At 34.8% G+C, this 14,273-nt stretch overlaps 1 long non-coding RNA gene across 1 annotated transcript; it reads right to left on the bottom strand.

Annotated features, from left to right (window-relative positions):
* Nucleotides 1–11,815: 11,815 nt before the first annotated feature.
* On the bottom strand, nt 11,816–14,273 carry LOC132631761 (uncharacterized). The gene is made up of 3 exons (XR_009579065.1): nt 14,052–14,273; nt 13,266–13,311; nt 11,816–12,278 (listed from the first exon to the last, which is right to left on the bottom strand). It is a non-coding gene; the product is annotated as an uncharacterized LOC132631761 (long non-coding RNA).

The following is a 14,273-nucleotide window of genomic DNA, read 5'->3' as shown; positions in this document are numbered from 1 at the left end:
TGTCAGTCTGTAAGCGGCTCCATCAGCCGATACGTCATTCTGTGTTACGTAATAAATTTTATATAATTACAGATTTTGTTTAATTTTGAGGACGATAAAAGAAAGATTTCGAAAGCTTAATGTGTATTTTACTTTTATTTGATTTTCAGAGTCCGAAGAAATGACGTGTGTAATAAGAATCTGTGTGTTCGCTCGGCTCCGGATATGGGGTCGGGTGCTGATAAGTCATGAAATTACGGCATATTCGACACCAACTACTTAGTCTTTTGCACATCCCCAAGTACTTTTGATGTCGTTTCTCGTGTTTTTGTGACAATTTGTAGAATAACATGTGTTGGAAGTAACTTAAAGCAAAATGAAGGAAAATGAAGCAAAAAGCCAGCTGAACTGAACAAGGGCATCACATGCGAGTCGCTTGTGCTACATGCGAATCGCATGTGATGCAGCATCTGCTGACAGAAAGAGGCTAAAGAAGAAACCATGTGTGACACCACATGCGACATCACATGCGAGTCGCATGTTGCATATGCGAATCGCATATGGTGTCGCATACGCTGCTCAACAGTCGACTAAAGATTGTCACACATGCGATAATTTGGTGCAACATGCGACTCGCATGTTGCACTTGCGACACCAAGTGCGAGACGCATCTGATGCACAGGGGCATTTTTGTCTGGAAATTGTTCCCGTTTTGGACATGCTATAAATATATTTTCTAGGGTTTTGGATTCATTTTATCCTGCAGTTTTTGGCATAGATTCTTGTGGAGTCATTTTCTCTTGGTTGTTGAAGCATTTAAGGCAACAACTTCACTCTCATTCCATCTTGTATTTTGTATTGTAAGTTCATTATGTTTACTTGTAAGCTTTCTTTGTTATCCAGAATTATGAGTAGCTAATTTTAAAGCTAAGGTTGTGGAACCCATGATGGATATTATGTGAATGGGTTTCTATTATTGATATATGCATAATGGTTTTTGGTATTCATTCAGTTTTTATACTTTACTGTTGGGTGATGATTGCAAGCATTATCCTAAGTCATTATATTAACTGTTCTTGGGAAAGAAGGTTAGTATTGGTAAGATTGAATGACAATGACTCGAGGCGTTAACCCTCGTTTAATGGACTAACTTAGGAATAAGAATAAGTCTAAATTGGCATTATTGGTCGCTCTTCGATTGTAACTCTTTTATATTCGGAAGAATCATAAAGAGAAAATACGACTTAACTGTTGGGAAACATTAAGAAGTCCTTAAGAGACCAAGTGCGTATTCATAGAACAACCATTAGAAGTATATCACATTGAAACCTGAAGCATAATATCTAATCAAATTGGGGAACACAACCTTAGTCTCTCTCTCTCTCTCTCTCTCTCACCTTAATTACATTTTAAGTCAAAGTATTCAATTACATTATTCAACAATCAATTCAAACTATCCGGAATAGGATTAAAGCATTTAAAGACTGGTATCGCATACGATTAGTACTCTTTTCTCTCCATATTCCCTGTGGGATTCGACCCCAACCTTGTTGGGTTACTATATTTGACAACGTCCGCTTTACATCGTTAATAGGTGTAATTTGAGCGTATCAGGTGCCCATCACACCCTAGTGGAATTAGGGTGTGACAACTGGATAGTCATTCTTTAAGCAAGAACATTTGAAACCATCTTGAACTAAAACAAAATGGGACTAACGCAGCTAAACCCGACAACAGTATCATGCTTGGACATGGAACATTTTGGAATTTAAAGCATATGATTCACAACCAATTTATATTAGCCAACTAACATAAACTATAGCTGAACCCTGCTAGCAATTATACCAAAACAGTGTACCATCTTAAACACATACATTGATCTCATCACAATTTGATCATGAGCCAATCCCACATTGAATAAACAGAAACTGAACCAGATTATGACCCCAAATTTCAAGGAAAGAATTCGAACATACGACTCAGGATTAACTTGAAGATGAAGAAAGGTTCAAATTTTATAACTGGGAACAACAGTCAATTGTGCTAACCTCTCTTCTAACAGGAGGGAACTATGGGATCCAACAATTAACAAATCATACTGGACTCAGTTTCAACAAGGTGTACATGCTTAACAAACAGACACAATATCATTCAGTACAGATTTGCCTTAATGCTACTAAACAAATGCAAACAAACAAGTGGTCTGACCATCATCAAACACTTGGACATAGTCCACAGACTCCATATTCCACCTAAAATAATTCAGGCCACAGAGATCCCATCGTGATTTACAACATCATTTAGACTGGTTTTATAGGATTTAAAACATATAAATCTAGGAGTTTGTAGCATGCTCTTATACCATAGTTATCCTATTAGAGTGTTCAAGTGAAAATAACTCATATGAACATCAAATAGAGATCTTAAGCCATATTTTCAAGTGAAACACTGAATATACTAAATGAGCACCAGCCATTATCAAAAAGATAAAGGTAACTTCCTATTTTACGACATCGGACATAACTTCCTATTTTGCGACATCGGACATACAAACTTTGTCGCAGCACCAACTTGAAACTAAAAACACTTTAAACATGCAAACAGGGAATCCAAACACACATCAGAAATCAAAGCGAACCAAAAAAAAAAGTGGAAGGAAGGGATTGCACTGACCTTTTTCAAGTGCAGTGAACGGGGAAACGAGTCTCAAATCTAACTCATCTCGTTATGAATAAATTTGAAACTCGATACAAATGAGTTCCGAAATCTCTGCCACAGCTAAAGTCCACTGAGACAGAGAGAGTAACTCTAGAAATTAAAGGTTCTTAAAGTTTTAAAATGTGCAGGGAATGTATTTGATATGGTAGTGTTCCAAGATGCTAAAAAAAACCTTTTTTTTCTCGGCTGAGGACTTAAGGCAACATTTATTGGAGACGAAAACTAGGGTTTGTCTCTCATTTTTGGGCAGGATTTGAAAGTGAGATAGTCATTTGAATGTGGGGTGTCACGGGTTGAAATTCAATCCCTGCTCTTTGATTTTCTCTGCATAGAAATCAGATTTTTAAAAAAGAGAGTTTGGCATCTTTTGTTGACTCGACTGTTGAAGATAGGAGAAAGAGAAAACTTGTGTAGAACTGGTAAGACAAGAATCTGCCATGGATGAAAACACAATTGTTTCTTGTTTGGAAGAGGAAAGAGGTGAAATAGCGGAGAGTGTTGCACGAAAATGGGGTGGCAAGGATCTACCATGGTGAAAGATGGTCAAGGTTTTGCTAAAATGGGGATGAGAGAAGGTGGAGAGAGAGATGAAGGAAAGGAAGATAATCAAGAGGTGCGGCGCTGTGTTTCTGTTTCATTAGGGTAGATGAACACATGGGTCGGGTCGGGTAAGGTTTTGTTGGGCTGGATCGGGTAAAGGGATGGTGGGCTGGCCGAATTGAAATGGTAGTGGGCTGGTCGTGAATTACTGAATGGGCCATTTATTTGGTGGAAAATAGGGATCTTTCCTCCTTTATTTAATCATTTTTTGGGCTTCTAATTTAATAACTAGTACTATGATAATTAGTGATTAATATATAGAAAATAAGGACTTGATAAAGTATAATTAATTTAACGAGTACAAAATCCGAAAATAAAATGATGACGAACCATTTTGAAATTTGTGATAAAGTAATGCTAGTAATGTTGATGGTAAAATAGTGAAAATGAAAATAATAAGAAGGATAATAATGTTAATAGTAATAGCAATAAAATAGTGGTAAAATAAAGTATTTAGCTCGTTAATAAATTTAGAAGCCCAAGGAAATAAATTGGAATAAAGGAGGGACAAAATTGGGTGTCAACAGTAGTAACGGGCAATCCACGAGCTTTCTTCAATAAATCGTTGTAAGACTCGGAGACATTCATTGTCATAGCCCCCCACCTATGACCGTTGTCCTTATGAAATGTCCATTTCTCCTCCGGAAGAGCTTTTAACCACAAATGCGCTGGAGGTGACATTGTTTTGATTTGTTCCATCCTCATTTTATACTTCTTCTTCTGGTGCTCTATAGCCGCCAACCACATTAGCTTCTCAAGGTCACTGATGAGGAGCTTTTTATTGAAGTTGCTTTTCAAATGCCGAACGCAAAACCTATGGTGTGTGGATGGTGGTTGTAACCAATCATATATTTGGACACATTGCAAGATGCCCTGATGACGGTCAGAAATAAGTCCAATTCCTTGTCTCTCACGAACAATATGTCTCCACAACAACACAAGGAACCACATCCAAGACTCAAAGCTCTCACGTGCAATAATAGCATATGCAAGTGGAAAAATGTTATTGTTCGCATCAATTCCAACAACAATTAGCAGTTTCATCTCATACTTACCGTACAGATGAGTACCGTCTATTGAGATGACAGGCCTGCAACTTTTGAATCCATCGATGCTTGGTTTATAAGCTCAGAAAAGAAACTTGAAGATGTGTTCACCTTGCATTATAGTTGATTGGTGCTCCCACTCAATAACGGTCCCCGGATTGAAATATTTTAAGGCAGCCATGTATCGGGGCAATGTCTTGAAAGAGGTTTCAAAACCACCAAATATCATTTCAATAGCTTTCTTACGCCCCTTTTGTGCTTTTCTATAACTAGGAGTAAACGTATGCAATCCTTTTATTTTTTGTTGAACTGACTTAATACTGATGTATGGATCGACCATAATATATGGTATCAACGTAGTAGCAATTAGGTGACTATTCAAATTGGAATGATCCTTTCTGTAATCATCCGTGAGACAATTGTGGTGGAGAACCGCTTTGCCTGCCTTTCACATACCACTTGAAATTTCTCTAAAACGAATCATCCACTCACATCCCAACATATGACGCTTGCAAATAACCCTCCAAAATTTACCTTTGGATTGATCACAAATGAACTCTTTCTTTTCTTTGAGACAATATTGTCTCACTGCGCCTTTCATTTCCTGCTTGTTCTGAAATAACATACCTGATTGCATAATACAAGAAAAATTATCAACCCCCTAAAAATGGGCCAACAAATAAAAAGAATATTCATTACCACCATACTAACCTGATCTGATAAATTCAGGGTTTTACAATCCCAAAGTGCAGATCGAACTGGACTGTCATCTCTCATGAAGGTAAAATCATCCGGGCCTTCTTCTGTGTTATCCAAATATGAAATCGCATTAGAATGGTATCTAACGTTACCATCACTTCGAGCAGTAATGTCTTCATAAGAATGACCATCATCATCAGATGAGTGATCATCGTTTGTTTCCGTGTGATCTAATGGGATATCACTATCTGACTCATCAGAGTGATCATTAGCTACATCATTATTGCTCACAATTTGTGTGAGCTGAGTTAACAATCCACAAAAATAACAGTAACATAACAATAAATTTCTTCAAAAGTGCTACTAAACAAATCGGATCTTTTATATAATAATCCTTCTAACAATCATATCTTAAGTTCAAATTAAAATAACACAAATAACACAAACATATATCTTATATGTATTAAAATAACACAAATAAAAAATAACAATTAAGATATATAAGACAAACAGATATCCTACATCTACTATAAATATACAATATTATATGAGTTAGAAAAAATATCTTAATTTAAATAGCAACAAAAGATAAAGATGAAGAAGTTTCTCAAAAAATTAGACTGTAATGCAGGGTTTAAAAAGAAAATAAATGGAGGAGAAGGAAAAGGAGAAGGAGACGGAGACGAAGTTCCGTAACTTCAAAAGGATGGAGGAAGAGGCGGAGGAGAAAGGAGAAAAATTAGGGCAACAATGCACAATGAGTCGTAGACAGTACTACGTTTTACAAATATATGTTGTAAAACGTGGACTGATCCACGTTATACAAAATTATTTGTATAACATGGATTAGTCCACGTTATACCATTAAATAATTTATTTATTTTTGGTTGCGATTTCTGACATGAAATAAAAATTTGGGGTATAACGTGGAGAAGTCCACGTTATACCCGCTTTGGTATATATATTTTAGTCTACTTTTGGATTAATTAAAAGATACTTTGATTTTTTTTGCGGGGAGAAAAAGACACTTTGATGCTGCTACTTGCCATTTGCAAGATACATCGAAAGCAAATAGTTTAACTTCACTTTGCTGCCACATGTATTGGTCGGCACATTATTATAGGAATTAAATACTTTGTCATGACGTGCTATTATTTTCTAATTACTACATAAGTAGTACAGAAAGGGAATATTATTTTGGTTGCAGCAGTTCTTTATTTTTCTTTTAAATACTGTTCCTAACTAATTAAACTCAAATTAAATCGCTTTGCATTCCTTCAATTCGGCACAGCTAATATTGGAGGAGGATAGCTAATAAAAGGTCTGACAAAACTAGAAGGGTTAGTTATTCATAAACAATTTATCAGGATTAATCATAATCTGAAAAATATATTTCACTAGAAAGTAAAATAAGTTTCTTAAAACGAGAAAAATGATTTTCCTAGTAGAACTAAAACATTGCGTAAGCTGCATTTTATTCCTCCCCGTCCTCTAACACACCAAATCCCCCCAACCCCCCCTCCCCCCATCCTACATTCATTCCCATCAACAACATTAATTTTTATATTTAGCTTTTATTATTATTTTTGAATTTTCTGAGTGAAAATCATGGATCCGCCACCCCCCCATAGCCTCCACCTCCACCATCCCCACATTTCAACCCCCTACCCCACCTTCATAACGTTTACTCAGATTTTGAGATAATATTTCCTGTTTACTACCAACCACTGAAAAACATGGAAGAAAGTATTTTTGAAGAAAATATTTTTCAATGTTTTCTTCGTACAAAACACACCCTTACTCTCGCTTATTGCTTAGAGAAGAAGTTTCGATGCCAAGAGAAGATATTTTAAGAGAGAGAAATGAGCTGAGAACAGTGGTCTAAAATAATTTGACTCGTTTTTGTGGAAAAAAAAAATTAGATTAAATTCAGTAGGCGTTACGAGACTTTTTCGTCATTGGAAGGTGCTTTGATGCTACATGCCCCACTTTCCAATTGCAAAATATTGAAAGCAAACTAACCAAGTTTTCTTGCTCATGTAAAGTTCAAAGTGATATAACTTGTAAGTAGCAACATGTGGAGATTGGCATTTTTAAATAATTCTTTGGCATTAATTTTAAATAACTAATATAGAAAGCAAATCCTATTACGTTGGAGCAATTCTTTTCTCAAAATTAGGTTATAATAGTTAACAGAAAATTTTATTCATGGATCTTAAGAGAGACATGTATTAAAGAAAAAGTGTTACACTAAAGAAATAACTCAAAAATCCATAAACCTGCCATAAATTAAATGAGGCCACTCAAACTTTCAAGAGGTTAACATGAACCATTTTTTTTTTCTTTGGACGTTGCTACACCTACACAAGAATCCATAGACAAGAAACCAAAGAACCCAAGTGACAGGTAAAATACTATGACATACGAGGAAAATTTTGGAAACAAAGGAGGGCGAAATCGAAAACATAGCACCTGGACCAAAGTTTTTTGAACAAATTGATACGAAATCCTAGTTGGAAACATTGAGGCGATGCCGGAGCGGTAAATGGAATCAATTTCTGATGAGACACATGCCACTTGCATATTACCAAAAAAGATCTTATCAGAATGTGAGCCTCACACGCTGATCAACCAGTTACCAGAAATGGTGTTTCGAGCCAGAATCTTTCTTGGGATCCTACTATGGTGGTGGTAGGACAAAATGAGGTAACCCACAAAACTCGAACAAATCTTCTCAAGATCAAAAAAAAAAAAAAAAAATTAGCTGAATTTTGAGCTCTAATTACTCTGATACCATGTAATTGAATGGAAGAACTTGTATTATTCCAATAGATAAGCAATGTATATAATACAATATATTAGGTGCTACCTTTTGAAAGAAAACAAAGAAGTATTCCTACAAATCTGCTACCTAAATATGAGTAAGTACATTATTAAAAATGTCGTGAATATACATTTTGTAATAGAATTAAACGACTCAAATCTTCATAGTAATAAATAAAAAATTTACAACAACATCCAAGGTAATATATTGTAAACATATGGCTAACACACTACTAACTGGTATTAATCTTTACTTTTGTAAATAACAACATTACAATGTTACGTTAAAAGATTTTATGTCCGTTAAGAATACTACACTAAATATAAAAAGAATGTAAAAAAAAAAAGAAAAAAAAAGAACATTTTATTAAAATTTGGCTTTAGGCCACTAATTTTATTGAGAAATCTTTGCGTGGACAAATAGATTCACTCTTAATATACAGTGAATGAAATGTAAAATGTTGATAGCTGACAAAGAATTTAGCTAAGGGATTGAATGTGGGCTCTTTCATAGAAGGTAGAATTTAATGATTTAAACAAACTCGAACAGACTGCAAAAACTGACAAGTGCTGAAGATCAATGTCATAGTTTCAGGCTATTACAAACTATATGATGGACATTATGAGTAAATTCCCACTAAGCAATACTAATCCAGTGAGACAATTGTCCGAGAGAATTTGTACCATTTTGTTAAAACCACGAGTTGTCTTGATTAAGTAATGCCAGGATCATGACCCAAGTAAGAAATATTGATCTAACCAGGTCACTAATGTCCTAATCAATGATGCCACAATCAGGAACAATTTTAGATTGAATTATAAGAGATGTGACTCACATTGTAGTGATCTCCATCACGATGGCAAATCCCAAAATTGAATTCGGCAAAAGCAATTATTCAATTATAAGCCTTCCGATTCGTATTCCTTTATATATAAGCTGAGAGATTAATAAAGGTTTGGGGTTCATCCTCTAAATGTATGTGCCTTGTTCATGTTTTACTGTTCCGAAATGATTCTAAGTCCCAAGTGTGAGTGTATGTGTGTGTGAGTAGACTGAGTTGTGCGGTGTTGTACGTCTGCCGAGCAGTGTTAAATTCCAAAAAAAAAAAAAAATCCCTAACAAATGAATGTGTATGATATATTTTTACAAGGTGATTTTGTTGAAGAGGTGTACTTGAAGGTACCTCAAATTTTTAATAACTCAGCTGGAGAATCATAGATTTGCAGGTTACTTAAGTCTTTTTGTGGATATAACTAGACTCAGGTGGAGAACCATAGGTTTGTAGGTTACATAAGTCTTTTTGTGGATTTAAGTAGACCTCAGGACAAAGGAATATAAAGCTCACTCCAGCTTTGGATAATTCATGGTTCAGAAAAAGTAATTTATGACTGAATGGAGTTACCTAAGAAAAGAAATTAGAGTTCTGTGTTTTGTTCGTATTTTTAAAGTTTATTTGAAGTTACTTTTGACGATATTTTTTAAGAGAAGTTGCTTTTCATGTATATATAAATAGTATTTTCTTGTGTTTGTATATTAGACTAGTTTGGTAATGCCCGTGCTTAGCACAGGCTCAAGTCCCAAAGACTATTTAGTGTTATTATTTATATCATTTTTTTTGCGTGGATTGTCTTTCTTTTGGGGTGGTCTTTAATTTTTGTCCCTCAAATTGATGATCTTTAATTTTCATCCTTCGCCTAACACTCCGATGTTCTGGGTTCGAACCCCAGCTTAGTAAAAAAAAGAAGGAATTCTGCAAGGCAGAGGTTTGGATTCTCAAGGCAGAATTTGCCTTCAAAACTTTGCCTTAAGTTAGAATTTTAAGACAAAATTCCTGCCTTAAACTCTCCCTTAAGGCAGAGTTTGAAACTATGATGCTGAGGCAGATGTTGTGCAGATATGTGAGAGGTAATTCATTTTGATAGTGTTCTTCTCCAAATTGGACTTACTTTAGGCGATTTTGCTTTGTGTCAGCTGAGTAACTTTTTGATCAGTTTCCATAGGCTGAGGGATGAGAATGGACACATTATTGAGAACACTCAGGTAATATTTGAGATTTTTAAAGGCAGAATTTTACCCACAACTCTACCTTAAGGTAGAGTTTGAAACTCTGCCTGAAGCATGCAAAACTCTGCCTTGCGATTTTTTAAAAAAAAATTTGAGTGAGCAGGGTTCGAACCGGAAACCAAGGGTATCTAACGAAGGCTAAAAATTAAAAACAACCAATTTAATGGGCAAAAATTAAAGAACGCCCCAAAATAAGGGCATTCCTGCGAATTGCCTATTTATATTGCTTAATGTTTTCACTGGTTGTTCTTTTAATATTTCTGTACTTTTTTACGCCAAGTTACTGATTTAATTTCGCTTTTGCTATACTATTCCCGTATTTTTTGGTATTGTGACTTTTGTGTCACGAATGTGAAAGTCTTGTAACTTTTAAGTTACAAAATAAAATTATTTAATTTTGTGGAATAAAAAGATGTAGTTGTGTGATTTTTTAGAAATTTTCACACGAATATTTATGACTTGCTTTAAATGACAAGTTTAAAAAGTTTTTATTTTTTTATATCTCAAATTTTGAGCACAGTCGAATAATCACATACACAATAAAAGTAATTAATGTATTTCGAACAGCTCAGTTTCATTATTCATTAACATTAATTTAACTAAAATTGATGACTTGGACTATAAAAGATTAATTTATCTGTTATATATATGATGGCCGGAAGGAATACATTCTAAAATAACGTTATTAACAATAACACTATTTTTTTTTCCGATTTTTAAGAAATCTAATGATATTTGTCTTATTTCCTCTCCTCCCCAATTAGAAAAAGATTTTTTCATTCTTTGCCGACTTATAATCCTTTACTACCCTTTTAATATAGTGGCTATCATTCTATAAGCATTACTTAGGTGACTAAATTTATAGGAAATATAAAAAAAGTCTAGGTAAAATTTCATAGTTATTTTCTTAACATAAATTGATGTGATTCATTTATTTCTATTAAGAAATGTGCTTGAGGCCTAAAGTCCATTAATCTATTGGAGATAAAATTAATGACTAAAATAAAATTTGGATGAAAACTTATACAAAATATTTAAAATTATGTATTTATAAAGGTAATATACTGCATACATATAATTATAAAAATTATGTACTATATGATTTGTCGGTTTGGTTTGATTTTTTTTTTATTTATTTTAATAAAATTAAACCAAATATTATCGATTTTCGAAAATTTAAAATCAAATCAAACCAAACCCAAAAAAAATAGACGTACCATCATTTCAAAAATTACAACTCTGTCAATATTTTTAATCTATACCTAAATAAATTACTTTAAAAAGAATCATTTTTACCAACTATCTATACTGAGGTCATTATACAAATTCATATTACGCACTATTAAACTTGTTAACTATAAATAATATACTTTTTTGTTTTCTGTATTATACTTTATACAACTAAACTTGTCCATTGGTATAAATTAAATAGCCTAAGAAAAACACATAAACGCTGGCAATGTAGTTGAGTGTCATATTCGGTGAACTTAATTCATAGTAGCCCCTAAAAGAGCCAAAATAAAAGAGATCATTATCGGAAATATCTCTCTTTTCATTTTTCCATAATAACTGCATGCGTGTAAAGTTTGGCCGGGGCCCACATTTTGTAAAACTCTTTGTGTGGGGCCCTAGCTTTGTACGTATCTTTCGAAAGTTGCGGCTCATTGAGATTCTGGGCCGAGAACTCTAAGGGCTCGTTTGGTCAGAAAGCAAGTTATTTCGGGATAACTACTTCCCCGATTAGTTATTCAGGAATTATAGTATTTTTTTATTTCACATTGAGAGTGAATAATAATATCAAGATAACTAATTCCGAAATTAGTTATTTCGAGTTTTTATTTCAATTAAACATGAGATAAGACGGCACTAAATTTTTATTCCGGAACTATTTTTATTTATCCATCATACCAAACGAGCCCGAAGTCTTTAACTGTAGGATGAAGAAATTGTCACACCCCAATCTTACTAGGGTGTGATGGGCACCCGACCCCATATCCGGAGCCGAGCGAACCCGCTGACTCTTATTACGTACTTAAATTATTATTTTTTTTGAACCTCTAAATCAAGTATACATAATAAAGCTTACTGAAATATTCTTTTGTTGCTTTCAAATCAAACAAAATCTGTAACTGTGTAACACATATATCATTATACAAACTGACACATCGGCTGATGGAGCCGCTGACAGACTGACTCCCGATACCCACGAATCTGTCTGCAAAGTCTCTAACATCAATCCAGAAATCCTAGCATACAAGCTCTGACTCGGCAGCACTCCCAGGAACAAGTGGGGTCTACCAACTTCGCTGAAACTTCTTCTATACTAGCTTCAGCTCATCTGGGTGTACCTGCGCGGCATGAAACGCAGCCCCCGAAGAAGAGGGGTCAGTACGAGCAATGTACTGAGTATGTAAGGCATAAATGGTAACATAGTAAAAGATGAACATACGAATATTAACTGTATGGGAATATAGTACATATCATAAGATAAAGGAGTAACCTGTACATGTGAGTGCCCCTTAGGGCGGATGCCATGCATGCTTATCTGGTCATATCATATCATATCATAGCGCCGAACAACGTCGGCTCGCCCACATAGCGCCGAAATACGTCGGCTCGCCCATATATCCCGCGTCCGGGATGATATAACGCCAGCTGACCAGGTGGCAATGCGTCTATAGCGCAACATATGTCCCTTCCCCTCCATATCTCCCTCCCTCCCCCCATGTACATATACATATACATATACATATATAGCATGCATGAGAGCCCAAAGAAAGTCATGTATCCATCGGAGTGACGTAAGGTCGGTAACCTCCGATTATATTATGGAATAGTCATGGGCGCCGTGTCCCACCTTGAAGGAACTAGTATTATAAGGCGAGACTATCAATGAAGAGTGTCATCATGAGAAAACATAAAATAGGATCATAAGGCATCGTTTCATTTACTTGGAACCTTTAAAGTAGTCATTATCCATAATAGAGTTAGATATCAAGAAATAGTTTAACATTTTCATATTGTCATATTCATGGTAGGAACATATCGTCAACATATCTATCATAGACATTTTCTCATATTTGACTTCATCGTTGTCATTATAAGATCATATTCATCATCTTAGTCATAAGAGCTTCCTATCTCTTAAAACTTGATTTTCGGAAAATATAGACATTTTGAAAAAAAACAATTATGAACTATTAGGAAAAGACTTATACCTTGGAGTCATAGACTTATAGCTTTTGCAAGTAAAGAAGATATATAAAAAAAAAACATTTGAGACATTACGACTTGGGGATCATGCCTTTGGAAGAAAAGGGACGAGCCTTACATACCTGTGCCGCGCCTTACTAGCTACGCTTATTCGTCCAACTTGTTAGTCTACATGCAAGAAGATTGACATTATCGTTAGAACATATACTTGTCTTAACCTTTCAAGTTCATTCACTTATGATCTGTCGAAATTTCGGCAGCACCTCCCCTGTAAATACACCATCCCCGAGATTCTAACTCGGCCAAATTTTAATCAACAACAATCCGGGAATTCAACCCGGCCAAACTATCAACAACAATACCAACAAGTATTCTAGCAACACTTCGACATTCAATTCAATTCAATTCACATAACTTTCAAAACGATTTAATTAACATACTACTCCATCCAACACCTTCCAAATTTAACGAAACCAATGACAACCCATTTCCTTTCCTTCCAAACTCATGAACTACACACTAACAACATCATATTAACAACGCCACACTAACAACATTACCTTCCATGCATGCAAGAACATTATATTCAATTTACATAAACTTCTAAAACAAGTTTCCAACAATTACCACTTAAACTAAAATTATTAAGCTTCCATTTTCCACCATAGATTTCATTACAACAATAACCAATATACTAAATAAAATTGACTCATTCTATTCCATATTACACCACCACCACACGGCCACACTACCATTTATATACACGGCCACAACATGTTCAAAACAGCCCATAAACACAATAACTTCAACACAACACTTTATGACCCTTTCTCCATAACTACTTTCGTTTTTAACGCTTGCTAGACCTTCAAATAAACTCAACACAAGAGATGAGATGAATAAAATACCTTATACTTGAAGAAACTTAGCCACATCAATTTTCTCCAACGCCACACTTGAGTAGAAGCAAGAACAATCACCTTTCACGGACTAGTTTGGCGAAATCTTGTTAAATTCTTGATTTATCGGACTATAATATTTGGGAGAAGTTTTGAGAGACTTCTAGAACTGTTTGGTATGTTAATATGCTGAAACAAAACGGGTTGATGGGGTATTTATAGTCCCTTGGG

The sequence above is a fragment of the Lycium barbarum genome, chromosome 1 (genome assembly GCF_019175385.1).
Source record: "Lycium barbarum isolate Lr01 chromosome 1, ASM1917538v2, whole genome shotgun sequence".
Lineage (NCBI taxonomy): Eukaryota > Viridiplantae > Streptophyta > Magnoliopsida > Solanales > Solanaceae > Lycium > Lycium barbarum.
The sequence above is the reverse complement of the archived record's forward strand: the minus strand, read 5'-3'. Positions and strand labels throughout refer to the sequence as shown.